Source organism: Crotalus tigris, unplaced genomic scaffold (genome assembly GCF_016545835.1).
Source record: "Crotalus tigris isolate CLP2741 ecotype Arizona unplaced genomic scaffold, ASM1654583v1 scf7180000017666.27876245, whole genome shotgun sequence".
Taxonomy (NCBI): domain Eukaryota; kingdom Metazoa; phylum Chordata; class Lepidosauria; order Squamata; family Viperidae; genus Crotalus; species Crotalus tigris.
Genome location: NW_024096551.1, coordinates 2,710,377 through 2,723,121, shown reverse-complemented (window position 1 = coordinate 2,723,121; position 12,745 = coordinate 2,710,377). Strand labels below are relative to the sequence as shown.

The following is a 12,745-nucleotide window of genomic DNA, read 5'->3' as shown; positions in this document are numbered from 1 at the left end:
TCTGTCACTATTTCTTTGACATTATTTCTATTGACAAAAATGGAAATAATATTAAAGAAACAGTGGCAGAACAACATTCATTGTGTTGAGTTATCCCATGTAGAATTGTCTGTGGTGAGCTAGCCATTGCAAATTGTCCCACTGCAATTTGTCCATGGCAAGATGACCTTAACCATTCTGAACATAAATAGGGTAGAAATAGTAAAGACACCACTACTCCATTCTTAGTAACTCTAATACTAATTGGGCAGAGTCTAGCTTATAATACAAGCTAGTGTATTTATGGTGACTATATTTTGGGGGAAAAAATAAAGGATAAACCTAAGAAAGAGGCAAATCTAGAAAAAAGCTCACAAAGATTAAAAAATGTTTATGTTTATAACTTTGATTTACAAAGAAAGCTTTTTACCTCAGTAATTGGATTCTGTTAGGGCCAATTGTTTAATATATTGCAACATTCCCAAACTGCTCTCCATGTAAGGATAGGAGTGCTTGAATAACAGGATGATTTTACCTCATCTCCTGAATTCTTTCAGTGTTAACTAACATTCTGGTTTGTCTCTTTGTGGACTTTAAGTAAGTTATTTTTTCTTTTTTATTAACATCCTAAGTTCTATCCCCACAAGACTCTGGAAGCTCATTTAAATGAACATGCTTAATATTATGGTGTGTAAATATATAACATGTTTAATTTCATGTATCTGATTTTCTAAACAAAAATTCAGGAAGTTTTTGTCCTATCCAATCAATTTTTCTTTTATACTTTCCTTTAACTATAAAAGAAAATGCAAGTTGATGCTTAGATTCCCTCTTTGCATGAGAGGATCCCTTTTTATCAGAACATTCTGAATAAATCATAATTAAATCATCTTCCTGTTCCAGTTTGGTTAAATGAAGAAGGAGCTTAGAGATAGATTTGGCCATCAAATTCTATCTTGTCAAACTTGCCAAGTTAGTTTTGTTCTCAGTGGCCAAGGTATTTATTTACTGGTGTGTTTCTTTTGCATTTCGCAAAAGAAATACCTGCCTTAGAAAAAAGTGATGGGGAAAAAGTTAAAATTCTTCAAGAATTTATTGCAATACTTAGGGCAGTGTGTTCTGAACTTCGGTTGAGAGATTCTGGGAATTGAAGTCCAGACATCTTGAAGTTGTCAAGGTTCAGAAATAATGACTCAGGAAGCATTAGAAATATGAATAATTATGCACGTCTCAAAACTGCATAGAAAATTATGTTAAAATTATGTTACCATAACTTCAAGGTGTTTCACTGAGGTATTTTAATCCATGGTTTAACGTAATTATGGTTTATTCATTTTTTTTTCTAGGCTTCTATGGCACAAAACATAAAGAAGCATAAAAGAAGCACAAATTAACCTCAGCAACTGGCTGACAGCAAGCTAAGCTAAAATGTACTTTGTTACTTTGGGCTCAGGATGTTATACAAATGCAATGATGAACACTGATATTTCATTTACTGAATAGCATGAGATTATGAAAAACAATAGAAATGGAAGCTCACTCTTTCCTGTTAGGGAAAATTACAGTCTTCTATTTTTATTTAAATGAGATAAGCAGAGTTATAAAAAAAGCATGTTTGCAATAAGGCTCCTAATAGTTTGTCTTAGAAATTTACACTCTCATCTTTTACATACTTTTTTGGAAAATAGATCCTACGGAATTTTTGAATGCAACCTTTCTCCTTCAAGTGCAGGGGCCCAAATGAAACTCACTTTATAAAAATATCCTTACATTTGGGAAGGAATGAAAATTGGCCTTCTACAATGAGGCTGAAATGTTGTACATGAAGCAGACAATTAGTGAATAGAACCACCTTTTTGGTTTTGCAGTCTTATAACATTAACCATGGTGAGAAATGGGATACTAGACTATATGTCTGAGCTAGCTGAGTTTTTCTCACAATAACCTTGTAAGAGTATATGCTTCAAAGAGCAGTCAAATCTACTCTTCCTCTACATCTTAACTATTGATGATTGCCTTATACCCATTAACATTGCCCCATTAAGCTTAATGTGAATGTAAACATAGTGATCTGGGGCTTAAACAAATCATTGCTTAATATGAAACCTTATCTTTCAAGTCAAGTAACATAATATACCCAATATTAACTAGTTTCCTTTTTATCCACAATTTCCTTATGAGCTTGTGTGCACAGAATTGAGAAGATGTACTAATTCTAACAATAACATACAGTAACTTCATGAAGGCACTGTTCAATATTCAACAAAAACTCTGTGTAACCAATTGTATGCTATTTCTAACTATTGTTGCAATAATGTATAACTAATTGCCAGAATATTCAATTTTCAATGAATTTAGGTTACTAGATGTATTAAGATAATAATACTTTTGTCCTATAAGAGAGACAGTTTGGTGTAATGGTTAAGGCACCAGGTAAGAAACCACAACTGTGAATTTTAGTCCTGCCTTAAACATGAAACCAACTGGACCAATCATTCACTATCAGCCCTAGGAAGAAGGCAATGGCAAACCAGATCTGAAAAATCTTGCCTTCTTGCATCCAGTTCTGGTCACTACATTACAAAAAAATGTTGAGACTGGAAAGAGTGCCAAGAAGAGCAACAAAGTTTAGGGGGTCTGGAGAATGAATCATATAATAAATGGTTAAGGAACAGATTATGTTTAGTCTAGTGAAGAGAATGACTAGGGATGAGCATTACAAGACAGAAGCTTTCTAATATATACTTGCTTGAGAATTCAGATGTGTTCTGAAATGCTTATTTTCAACAATCGCACTCCAGATTCAGAATAGTATTCCAAGAGATTAATCTGCTTTTAAATGAATGTTATTGTGTTCTAAATACTTCCTATAAATGTGATTCTAATGCAAGATTTTTCTTAATATAAATTGAGTTGTAAGGATTTCACCATGATTGTAATATTTCACATCCATTTTGTTATTATTTGTTATAAATTGCCCTAAGGATGATAGAATTATTTCAAGAATGTTGTGGGTTTTCAACAGTATTTTCACAGATTACATCTTCTCCAGAATACTTCTAATTAAGTAAAAGCATCTGTAAATGTTAAAATTGATCAGCCTATCAATATAAGGTACTTCAAAATTCTTTAATTGTTTTGCTTGCATGGATTTATGTATAGAAAGATAAAACAATAAGTAAATGTGCATATTTTAGTAATCTGTTCCAATATGTCTGGATATCTATGGAAGTGTAAGTTATCATATGCCATGAATAAATATCAAGGTTAGAAAGATGCTTGCTTCAGCAGAACAGCCAAGAAGCTAAGCCACAAATTCTAAAGATCAACACAAAAAAAGCCCACACTTCTGGTGATCAAACATAAAGTAAAATTATCTCTCCTTTCTTTATTTTTTTCTGTATGCAGAAAAAAGTACCTATATCCAAGAAATTAAACATCAAATACAATAACTACTGTATTAGCTCTCAGTAGCATGACAATATGGACTATTATGACCATTCTCTCAGTGATAATACAAATTGTATGGTGCTAAATGAAGGGATGTACAATGTGTACTCTGCTACTGCAGGACTCCCACAATTAGATGATGAAAATTCAAGTGCTTGGTAATCTGCCCACCCTCGTGATCCATTGCATGGGTGATGAAACAGTACTGATCTGCCTATTTTTCCCCACCTCAGCCACCTCCTTGTCCTACCAGTGTATACAAAACTGATTTGGCCCCAAAGGCTTTGAACCTGCATCCCCATATGCCAGGTCTCAGAGTCCTCAGGCAAGCTTTCTGCCCTGCTAGGTTCCACAGGCCTTGGGATGCTTCCCAGTCCCATCATGCTGGGAGGTATAAATTGCTCCATTTATGTTATCATTTTTCCACAGCTGCCAAACAGGCACATCCAATCAATGCAATTTGCAGGCTTCCTACAGAGATGCTATTCTGCAAGTGGTCACCATGCCCACAATCTCTTAGAAGAGTCCTTTATTAATCTAAGTTTAATTAATTGCTTAGAAACTGAGTAATATAGAAAAATTGAAGAATTATTTAATTTCAATAATCCAATATCAATGTATGTCACTATCATCTTTAAACAGAAAGGAGGAGAGAGAGAGAGAGAGAGAGAGAGAGGGAGAGAGAGATTTGATTTCCTACTTTCCAGGCCTAGTTTAAATATTTTTTTATCTTTCTTTTCTTATTCCTTGGGGTCATTTCTTTATTTGTTTATTTGTTTGGTTTTTAGGTAATTTAATGAAAGTAAAATGCTTGCAACATTGATATCACCTAGTAGAGAGGAGGCAACCTTGGCTCTTTTGGTTGGCTCAGGAATTCTGGGAGTTGAAGTCCACAAGTCATAAAAGAGCCAAGGTTGCCTACCCCTGACCTAGTATAACAGAGACAAAGATATTACATAGGAAGTCCTCACTTGAAGAATGTCATTGGGAGGGGCAACTCCATTGCTAAGAAACACAGGCATAAAGTGCAGTGTCATGCGATTGCACTGACTTACAGTGATAGTTGTGACAGTTCGAGTTCTCTTTGTTAGGTAAATCCTACACAGTCACAATATTCCGCTACCATCTGATCACCATTTGTAACCTCCTGCCTTCTTCCCCATTGACTTTGCTTATCAGAAGCAAGGCAGAGAAGGTTGAAAATAGCAATCACGTGATTGCAAGACACTCTGACTGTTGAGTCCGTGGCGGGAAAACAGACACGAGAAGCAGCTGGAGTTCTCAGTTTCTTTTATTCAGCGTTCAGCTTACAGGAAGATGGCTTCAGCCTCGCCCAAACGCCTTGCAGCCTCTTATATAGGCAACTCCCGGGTAAATGGGTTACTTTTCCCGCGCCAGCACCCGCGCATGCGTACGGCGCTGGCGACAGCCTGTCTGGTCCCGGGCAGCTTTGCACCTGCCCGGGACTGCCTGCAAACGCCCGAGCCGTTTGCAAGGCTCGGGACATAACACCCCTTTCCCCCGGGCTAAAACTACTACCAACATACAACATTTATTTTATATGACATTTTGCTCCCCAGTGCTCCCACTGATTACTGGCTTTTGCCTTGCCAGCAATGTTATGTAATCTTCTAGATACTTAGGAGATTTCTTTGCTCTCTGTGACCTTCTTAGCTCTGGGTTACTGGCATAAGTCCCTGACTGGAGGGAGGCGTGAGCCTGTTCTCTCTATTGTGCCCTGGTGTCTTCCAAGGACTGTGCCCCGATGCCTGGCCTGCTTGCTTGCCCACCGGGCTCGTCAGGCCAGGGCTTCTGTTACTTTGTGACCTGGTTGACCTACCTAGCTGTAGACCTTCAGGCCCCTTGAAGTGATAGCCGCTGCTGGCGTCTCTGTAGAACCTCCTAGGTCAGTCCAAGACCTGTCAGGAGGCTGTCCATTCCCTGAACCCCATTCTGTGTTCGGGCTCGTGTGGGTTTCTGTACTTTCCCAAAACTCAGGTGTTCCCTGATTTGTGCTAGGGTTGTTGTAGTCGGGACTTGGTTCCTCGACTAGCTCTGTGTATGTTTGACCCCCTGTAGGATTTGGGGTAAGGTCAGGCCAACCTTGGGAATTGTGTGCCAGCTCTCTTGCGGGGAATGATTTGTTGGGATGCCCCCGGGTATCCTCCGTGACTGGAGTGCTGTGTGATGTGTGTGGAAAGTGAGTATGCCCCGGGGTGACTCCCTGGCTGGAGTAGGCGTGAGTGCCTGTTGTGTGGGTAAGCTCCATGACTTTCTTTTCGGAGCAATTGCAGAACCTTGGGACGAGCCGTTTGTGGCTCCCTCAGTGGAGATGGGCAGTAGCTCTTGCCCTTCCCTTTGCTCCAAAGGGTCCCCCTCCCCCCCTGGAAAAGACCCAGGAGTCTCAGCAGAAAAGTCTCGCCTAGAGCGAAGTTGGTCGATGTGCCGACGCAGGACACGACCGTTGTCCAGGGCAACCTCGTAGGAGAGAGGACCTGTGATCCTGGACACAGAAGCGGGGACCCATGTATGACCAGGCCCGTAATTGCGAGCCCAAACCGGGGCACCCACAAGTAGTTGTCTAGGTGCCCTAGGATGTGAGGTAGATGAAGGCAGTCTGTCCGGATGCAACCGGTCAAGTCTAGTAGTAAGTTGGCGCCCCCAACGAAGTTCAGCTGGACTTCTCCCTGTAGAAGTGGATGGTATGGTGCGATAAGAAAGGAGAAAGTCAGCCAACCTGTGATGCCAGTCCCCGTAGGTGAGTCTCTTCAAGGCGTCCTTTGCGATGCGCACCATTCGTTCAGCCATACCTTTGGTGGACGGGTGAAAAGGCGCAGACGTGGCATGACGAATCAGGTTTGCCTGTAAGAAAGCTTGGAATTCGGAGGAGGTGAATTGAGGGCCGTTGTCGGACACAATGACATCTGGCAGCCCGTGTGCAGCAAAAATCCCCCTCAGTACCTGAATAGTCTTTGCAGTGGTGGTGGATGAGACAGGCACAACCTCAAGCCATTTTGAATGGCTGTCAACAAGGACCAAGAAGAACTGGCCCTGAAAGGGCCCAGCGTAGTCAATGTGCACCCTAGACCATGGGGACTGTGTTTCCTCCCATCTATGCACAGGAGCTTGGGGCATCTCTGGGCGAGATCGTTGGCACAGGTGGCATGCGTGCACCTTAGCCTCAATATCTTTATCTAAAGCAGGCCACCACAAGTGGCTGCGTGCAAGAGCCTTCATACGAACAATGCCAGGATGACCCTCGTGGAGGGATTCTAAGACCCTAGTCCTCATTGAGGTGGGAATGACAACTCTGTTTCCCCAAAGCAGACAACCCTGAGAAAGGGACAGTTCGTTTCTTTTGGACCAGAAACTCTGAAACTCAGGACTAGGGCAGTGCTCAGGCCACCCGGACAGGACCCAGGAGCGGACACGTGAAAGTGTGTGATCTGTACCTGTTTCAGCGGTAACATCCCTGGCACTAAGAGGGAGCTCGGGCAAGGCTTGGATTGATAGAATGTTGACAGCTGGCGCGGGGTCAGCTTCTACTACTGGCAGAGGCAACTACTGAGGCCATCAGCATGGCCCATTTCTTTCCCAGGCTTGTGGAGTAATGAAAAATCATATGCAGACAAGAAAATAGACCACCTAAGCATTCTAGGGGAAATGATGTGGGGAGTCTGCTTACGTGTGGTAAACAGTCCCAGCAGAGGCTTATGGTCAGTGAAGACCGTGAAATGCCTGCCATATAGAAAATCGTGGAATTTTTTAATTCCAGCAACAACAGCCAGAGCCTCCCTGTCTATCTGAGCGTAGTTGCGCTCGGCAGAAGACAGTGTTCTGGAGTAGTATGCAATAGGAACCTGAGTTCCATCAGACCTGAGGTGACTCAGGACAGCTCCAACCCCGTAGGGGGACGCATCACAAGCGATGCACACAGGGAGAGACTCGTTGAAATGTGCAAGAACACTGTTAGAAGTGAGCAAGGCCTTGACTTCTTTAAAGCAAGCCTCATGCGCTTGTGACCACAGCCACACAGCCTGTTTGTCTAGTAGCCTGTGAAGAGGCTCAGCTACACTAGCTTTATGTGGAAGAAAAGAATTGTAGAAATTCAGGAGGCCTAGAAAGGCCTGAAGTTCGGCCTTAGACTTTGGCCTGGGTGCATCTAAAATAGCAGTTAGTTTGGATTCAGCAGGATGAATCCCAGCAGCATCAATTTTGAATCCCAGAAATTCAGTAGAAGGCACCCCAATCTGGCATTTGTCTTTTCTGAGCTTGAGGCCTGATTTCCTGAATCTTAACAGGACAGCCCTAAGCCTTTCAGCTAGAATGTGTGTGGAGTCTCCTGCAATCAAGACATCGTCAAAGTAGGGGCAGACCCCTGGTATACCTCGTAGTGTGTTTTCCATAACGCTTTGGAAAATCCCAGGAGCGACATTCACTCCAAACTGTAGCCTTTTTACTTTAAAGGCTCCCCTGTGGGTCACAATGGTCTGAGCTATGGCAGCATCATCATCAACAGGCAGCTGTTGATATGCTTGAGCTAGGTCAAGCTTTGCAAAAACACGCCCCCCCTTGAGAGAGGCCAGGATGTGACTGACCACAGGAACAGGATAGGCATGTTGCTGCAATGCCTTATTGAGTGTGCATTTGTAATCAGCACAAATGCGAATGTCCCCATTTGCCTTTAGAGGCGTGACAATGGGGGTCTCCCACGGGCTGGAATCAACAGGTTCTAGGATTCCCTGTTGGATTAGTTTGTCTAGTTCAGTGTCAATCTTACTTTTTAAAGCAAAAGGGACCCTTCTTGCTTTAATCCTAATGGGAGTGACAGTGGGGTCTAGCTTTAAGGACACAGGTGGTCCTTTGAATGTGCCCAGCTGGGGGCTGAAAACATCTGCAAATTCTTTGCAGACTTCCTGTAGGTCGAGTGTTTGTAAGCTATTGAGTCCTGTGACGTGTATCCCCAGGGCCTCAAACCAATCGAGTCCTATGAGACTCGTTTGTTCACCCCCTACTACTAATAAGTCTAGTGGACCTTCAAAACTCTTGTATTGCACGTTAAGGGTGGCCTCCCCCTTAACACACACTCTTGAGTTCTGAAAATCTGTTAATACAATATCAGAAGGCCTTAACTTGGCCTTAGTCCCACTACTGGAACAAATCTTCCTAAATGTATGCAATGAAATGATGGAAAGGGCAGACCCTGTGTCTAGTTCCATAGATAATGGAACCCCTTGTAGCTTCACGTTGAGTGACAGCTTTTTCTTCATGGGCTTGTGTGTGCCTGTTCTACAGATGCTTCTTCGCGAAGCGCAAAAACCTACCCTATTCTGGCTGGGGAATCTGGTACCCTTCAGGCGTTCTTCTTGGGGTTGTGCCTTTCGTCGGCCCAGGCACACAGCTGCAATGTGCCCTTGTTTACCGCATGCCCGGCAGGTAGCGGAGCGGAACTTGCAGTCGGTTCTCCTGTGGCGACCTCCACAGCCGATGCACTTGAGCGGAGCCGAAGAGCTTCCCTTCTGGTTCTCTTCCTTCGCGGGGTGTAGACGGTCGACTTCCTCGTCCGGATCCTCTTCGGAGTTTCGTCGGACGTCTTCCTGGTGCACGGACGCACCCTCTGCACTGTTTGATCGGCCGCATGTTTTTGACGGCGCCGCCTGCTGCTTCTTCTGCGGTGACTTCCCTTAAGGCGTCTTGGAAGGATAATTCTTCCTTGCGAAAAGTCTCTGTTGTAGCTCGCGATGCCTTAACCCGCACACGAATCGGTCCCTCAGTCGTTCCTCGAGGTCCTTGAACTCGCAGGGCTTGGCGGCCTTCCGTAACGCGGCGATGTATTCCTTGGCTGACTCACCGGACCGTTGATCCCTTTGTTCGAAGGTGTGGCGCCATGAGATAACGGACACCTTGGGATGGAAATGCTCCTTCAGCAGCTTCTTCAGGTCTGCGTAGCTTACAGACTCTACTGGGACAGGTGCTGCAAGGTTTTCTGCGATTTCGAAGGCGTCTTGGCCGCAAACGCAAAGCAGGGTGGCCGCCTTCAAGCTATCTTCCCTCACTTGGTTTGCCTTGAAGTAGTTCTCCATTCTGGATACGTAGGACTCCCACCGCTCTGGATGTGAGACGTCGAATTCCGAAAGCCTTCCGATTTTCGCCATCTTCGGATCTTCAGGAGACGGGTCTATCAGCCAGCCTACCCCCGAATGCGCACCGGATTGGCGGGCAGCTGCCGAGTCGACGCCGTTCCTCTTTCGCCGCTCAGGACTCCTTGGGTAAGCTTACACTTCTTCCTTTCCAGGTAGTGCAAGGCATCCCATCCTCGTCGCCAGTGTTGCGTCCTTGGCGGGAAAACAGACACGAGAAGCAGCTGGAGTTCTCAGTTTCTTTTATTCAGCGTTCAGCTTACAGGAAGATGGCTTCAGCCTCGCCCAAACGCCTTGCAGCCTCTTATATAGGCAACTCCCGGGTAAATGGGTTACTTTTCCCGCGCCAGCACCCGCGCATGCGCACGGCGCTGGCGACAGCCTGTCTGGTCCCGGGCAGCTTTGCACCTGCCCGGGACTGCCTGCAAACGCCCGAGCCGTTTGCAAGGCTCGGGACATAACACTGACCAATGTAATTGCAAGACATTTGCCAAGCAGCCAGATCATGATTATATGACTGTGAGAATGCTGCAATAGCCACAACAGCCACAACTATAATTGTGAGTCCCTTCATTCAGTACCATCATAACTTTGAATTGTAGATTGGTCATTGAATAAGGACTTCCTGTTTTTCAAATGACCTAGATTGCATAGAATATCTACATTGTATCTACAGAATACTGTACTTAAGAAAAGATGAAGAATTTTTAATATCTCTTGACTTTCTTATAGAGGTCACAAGCACATCCAAAGAACTGGTGCCATAACTGCCTTCTTGCTGCTTTAAGCCCATTCTCTCCTTCAGAAAGAAACTCATCGCAAAGAAGCCCATTCCTAACAATGGAGAACATTCCGGATGTCTCTCAAAACCTGGTTATGTCATTGGACCTAGGGGAAACCTAAACAAACACTAAAGAACTGAGGTGGCTCCATTGGATGGGTGGGTGGATGGATAGATGGCAGAAATACACTTAGACTCCATCTAATGATCATTGATGTCATCCATTTCTGTGGATAAAAAAAAAAATCCTGATGGGCTTTGATGGCCTTACACTGATGCTCTAATATTTATTTATGGCTTTAATATAACCTGCCTTCTGTAGCATCATACCTACTACTTTTACTTAGCGAATATAAAACTCTCTCTCTCTCTCTCTCTCTCTCTCTCTCTCTCTCTCTCTCTCTCTCTGTGTGTGTGTGTGTGTGTGTGTGTGTGTGTGTTTTCAAAAAAAATAATACTTTTTCCAAAATTAAATGCACAGAGTGTTTCCCCAAACTGCTCAGGATGGAAGTACATGAAGTCTAAAAAGGATATATGCACCCACATGCCTGAAGATTGTCCAGTCTTATATCAAAATAAAATGACTTATGCCCTTAATATATCCTTAATATTTTCATATTTGCTTTAGACTTCAATTTGCTGTGTCAGCCCAGAAAACTGTGGCCTAAGCAAACCATTAATATAAAACCATGGCTTCCAAATCATTATATGCATTTTTTTTTGAGTTTCCATCTTTCTCCTCAGTTTCCTTATGAATTTATGTGCACACATATGAGAACACACTGTAATGTTTACAGTAACATTTCCAATCTCTTTCTAACTTTGAGAACGGACTGTTTGATATTCAGGTAAGATTCTATGTAATTTAGATTTTGTGACTGTTGTTTCAACAGTATGCAAATAATTGCTTCAACAATATTTAATTTTCCATGCACAGAACATATTTGTTCTATTAAGATAATGGAACAGTTTGTCTCTTGTTTTCTCTCAATGATCATGTTTCAAATCAATTATTTTTATTGTTATTCTGGATCATTACTTGCTATGCACATTCTTAAACTTTATGTTATCTGTAATTCTTTGTTGCTATTTAGTGCTTATGTACCTATTATCCTGTAATTTACAAGTAAAAACATAAAAATCATTGTGTCCAAGAGTTCATTATAATTTAGAACAATTTTCAAATATAAGCTTGCCTGAAGAATGCAGTAAGATCTATAATCAAATATATTTTTTTTTCAATCACGGCAGCTCAGATTTAGAACAATATTCAAAAATAGCTTGTGCTCTTTTTTCATCAATTTTCTTGAAACATGATCTTTATGTAAGATCTTTCTTTGTATTAGAGGTGGTAGAGGAACTGGGATGTCCCCATGACCACATGGCCTTGTCAACTCTCTTAGACTTTTGCAAAATACTGACAGTCTGGTTGTTTGAGTCATGGCATTATATGAACTAGGCTACTGTTCATGGTGGGTAGAGTTAACAGTTCATCCTTGGGCATCAGGGTTTTTATGTTTGCTGGGATTGTTTGCTTTAATTTTGTGAGCCAGAGTCACTTATGTGAAATGGGTGGCTATATAATTCTTATCAATACTTTTCCTGAGGCCGTTGTAACTTTGAGCCATTGTAAACAAACAGTTATAAAATGAGGAATAGCTATAGATTTATATTAAGCATGTTGTGTATTCTCACTTCCCAAAGTAATTTTCTCAGACTGCATCTCCTACAGAATCCTATTAATGAAGTAGACATAGCTACAAAACCAAATGTTGAAATTATCATTATTTTGTCTTTCAGGGGCTCTGATTCCTCTCATTGTTTTGTTTCCATTGACTCACATGGAATCCCCTGTAAAATCTATAAATAAATATGCACCTTCCTGTAAACTATACAAAGCTAACTGGGGTTTTTTGACAGTTTTATATTAATGTAAGGTATAATATATTATGAGCAAGGTTAATATTTAAGAGCTAAGCAAAGTGTAATAAAATAAAGTAATCTACAGTAGGCAGTATGATTTCCCCACCCCTGATTGACCTAATGGATCTTTTTATGCTTAGCAGCATAGGCAGCAACATACAGAAGCTTGTATATTAACTGCTGGATGCTAATGGGATGTCCAACCATTCCTGCTACACTTGAAGAAGGTTCATCATAATCCAACTCTTTTAGGAGGAGGATTGGGGCTGGGAACCTTTGTTCCATAAAAACCAAGGGGGTCCCTGGAAGACCATTTTTGTTGCCTCCTATGATGGCTTCCAACCTACTGTTGTGAATGTGTGCAATCTTGGAGGCAAAGTTGAAGCTGAGCCCAGTCACATGTACATTTAAATCATTGGGTTGGATCCATGGATCATTGCTATAAAAAAAAAAAGTGGTACTCCCATGTATT

At 42.3% G+C, this 12,745-nt stretch overlaps 1 pseudogene; it reads right to left on the bottom strand.

The window, feature by feature from the left end:
* Nucleotides 1-5,859: 5,859 nt before the first annotated feature.
* Nucleotides 5,860-8,642, bottom strand: LOC120304942 (annotated as a pseudogene).
* Nucleotides 8,643-12,745: the final 4,103 nt, after the last annotated feature.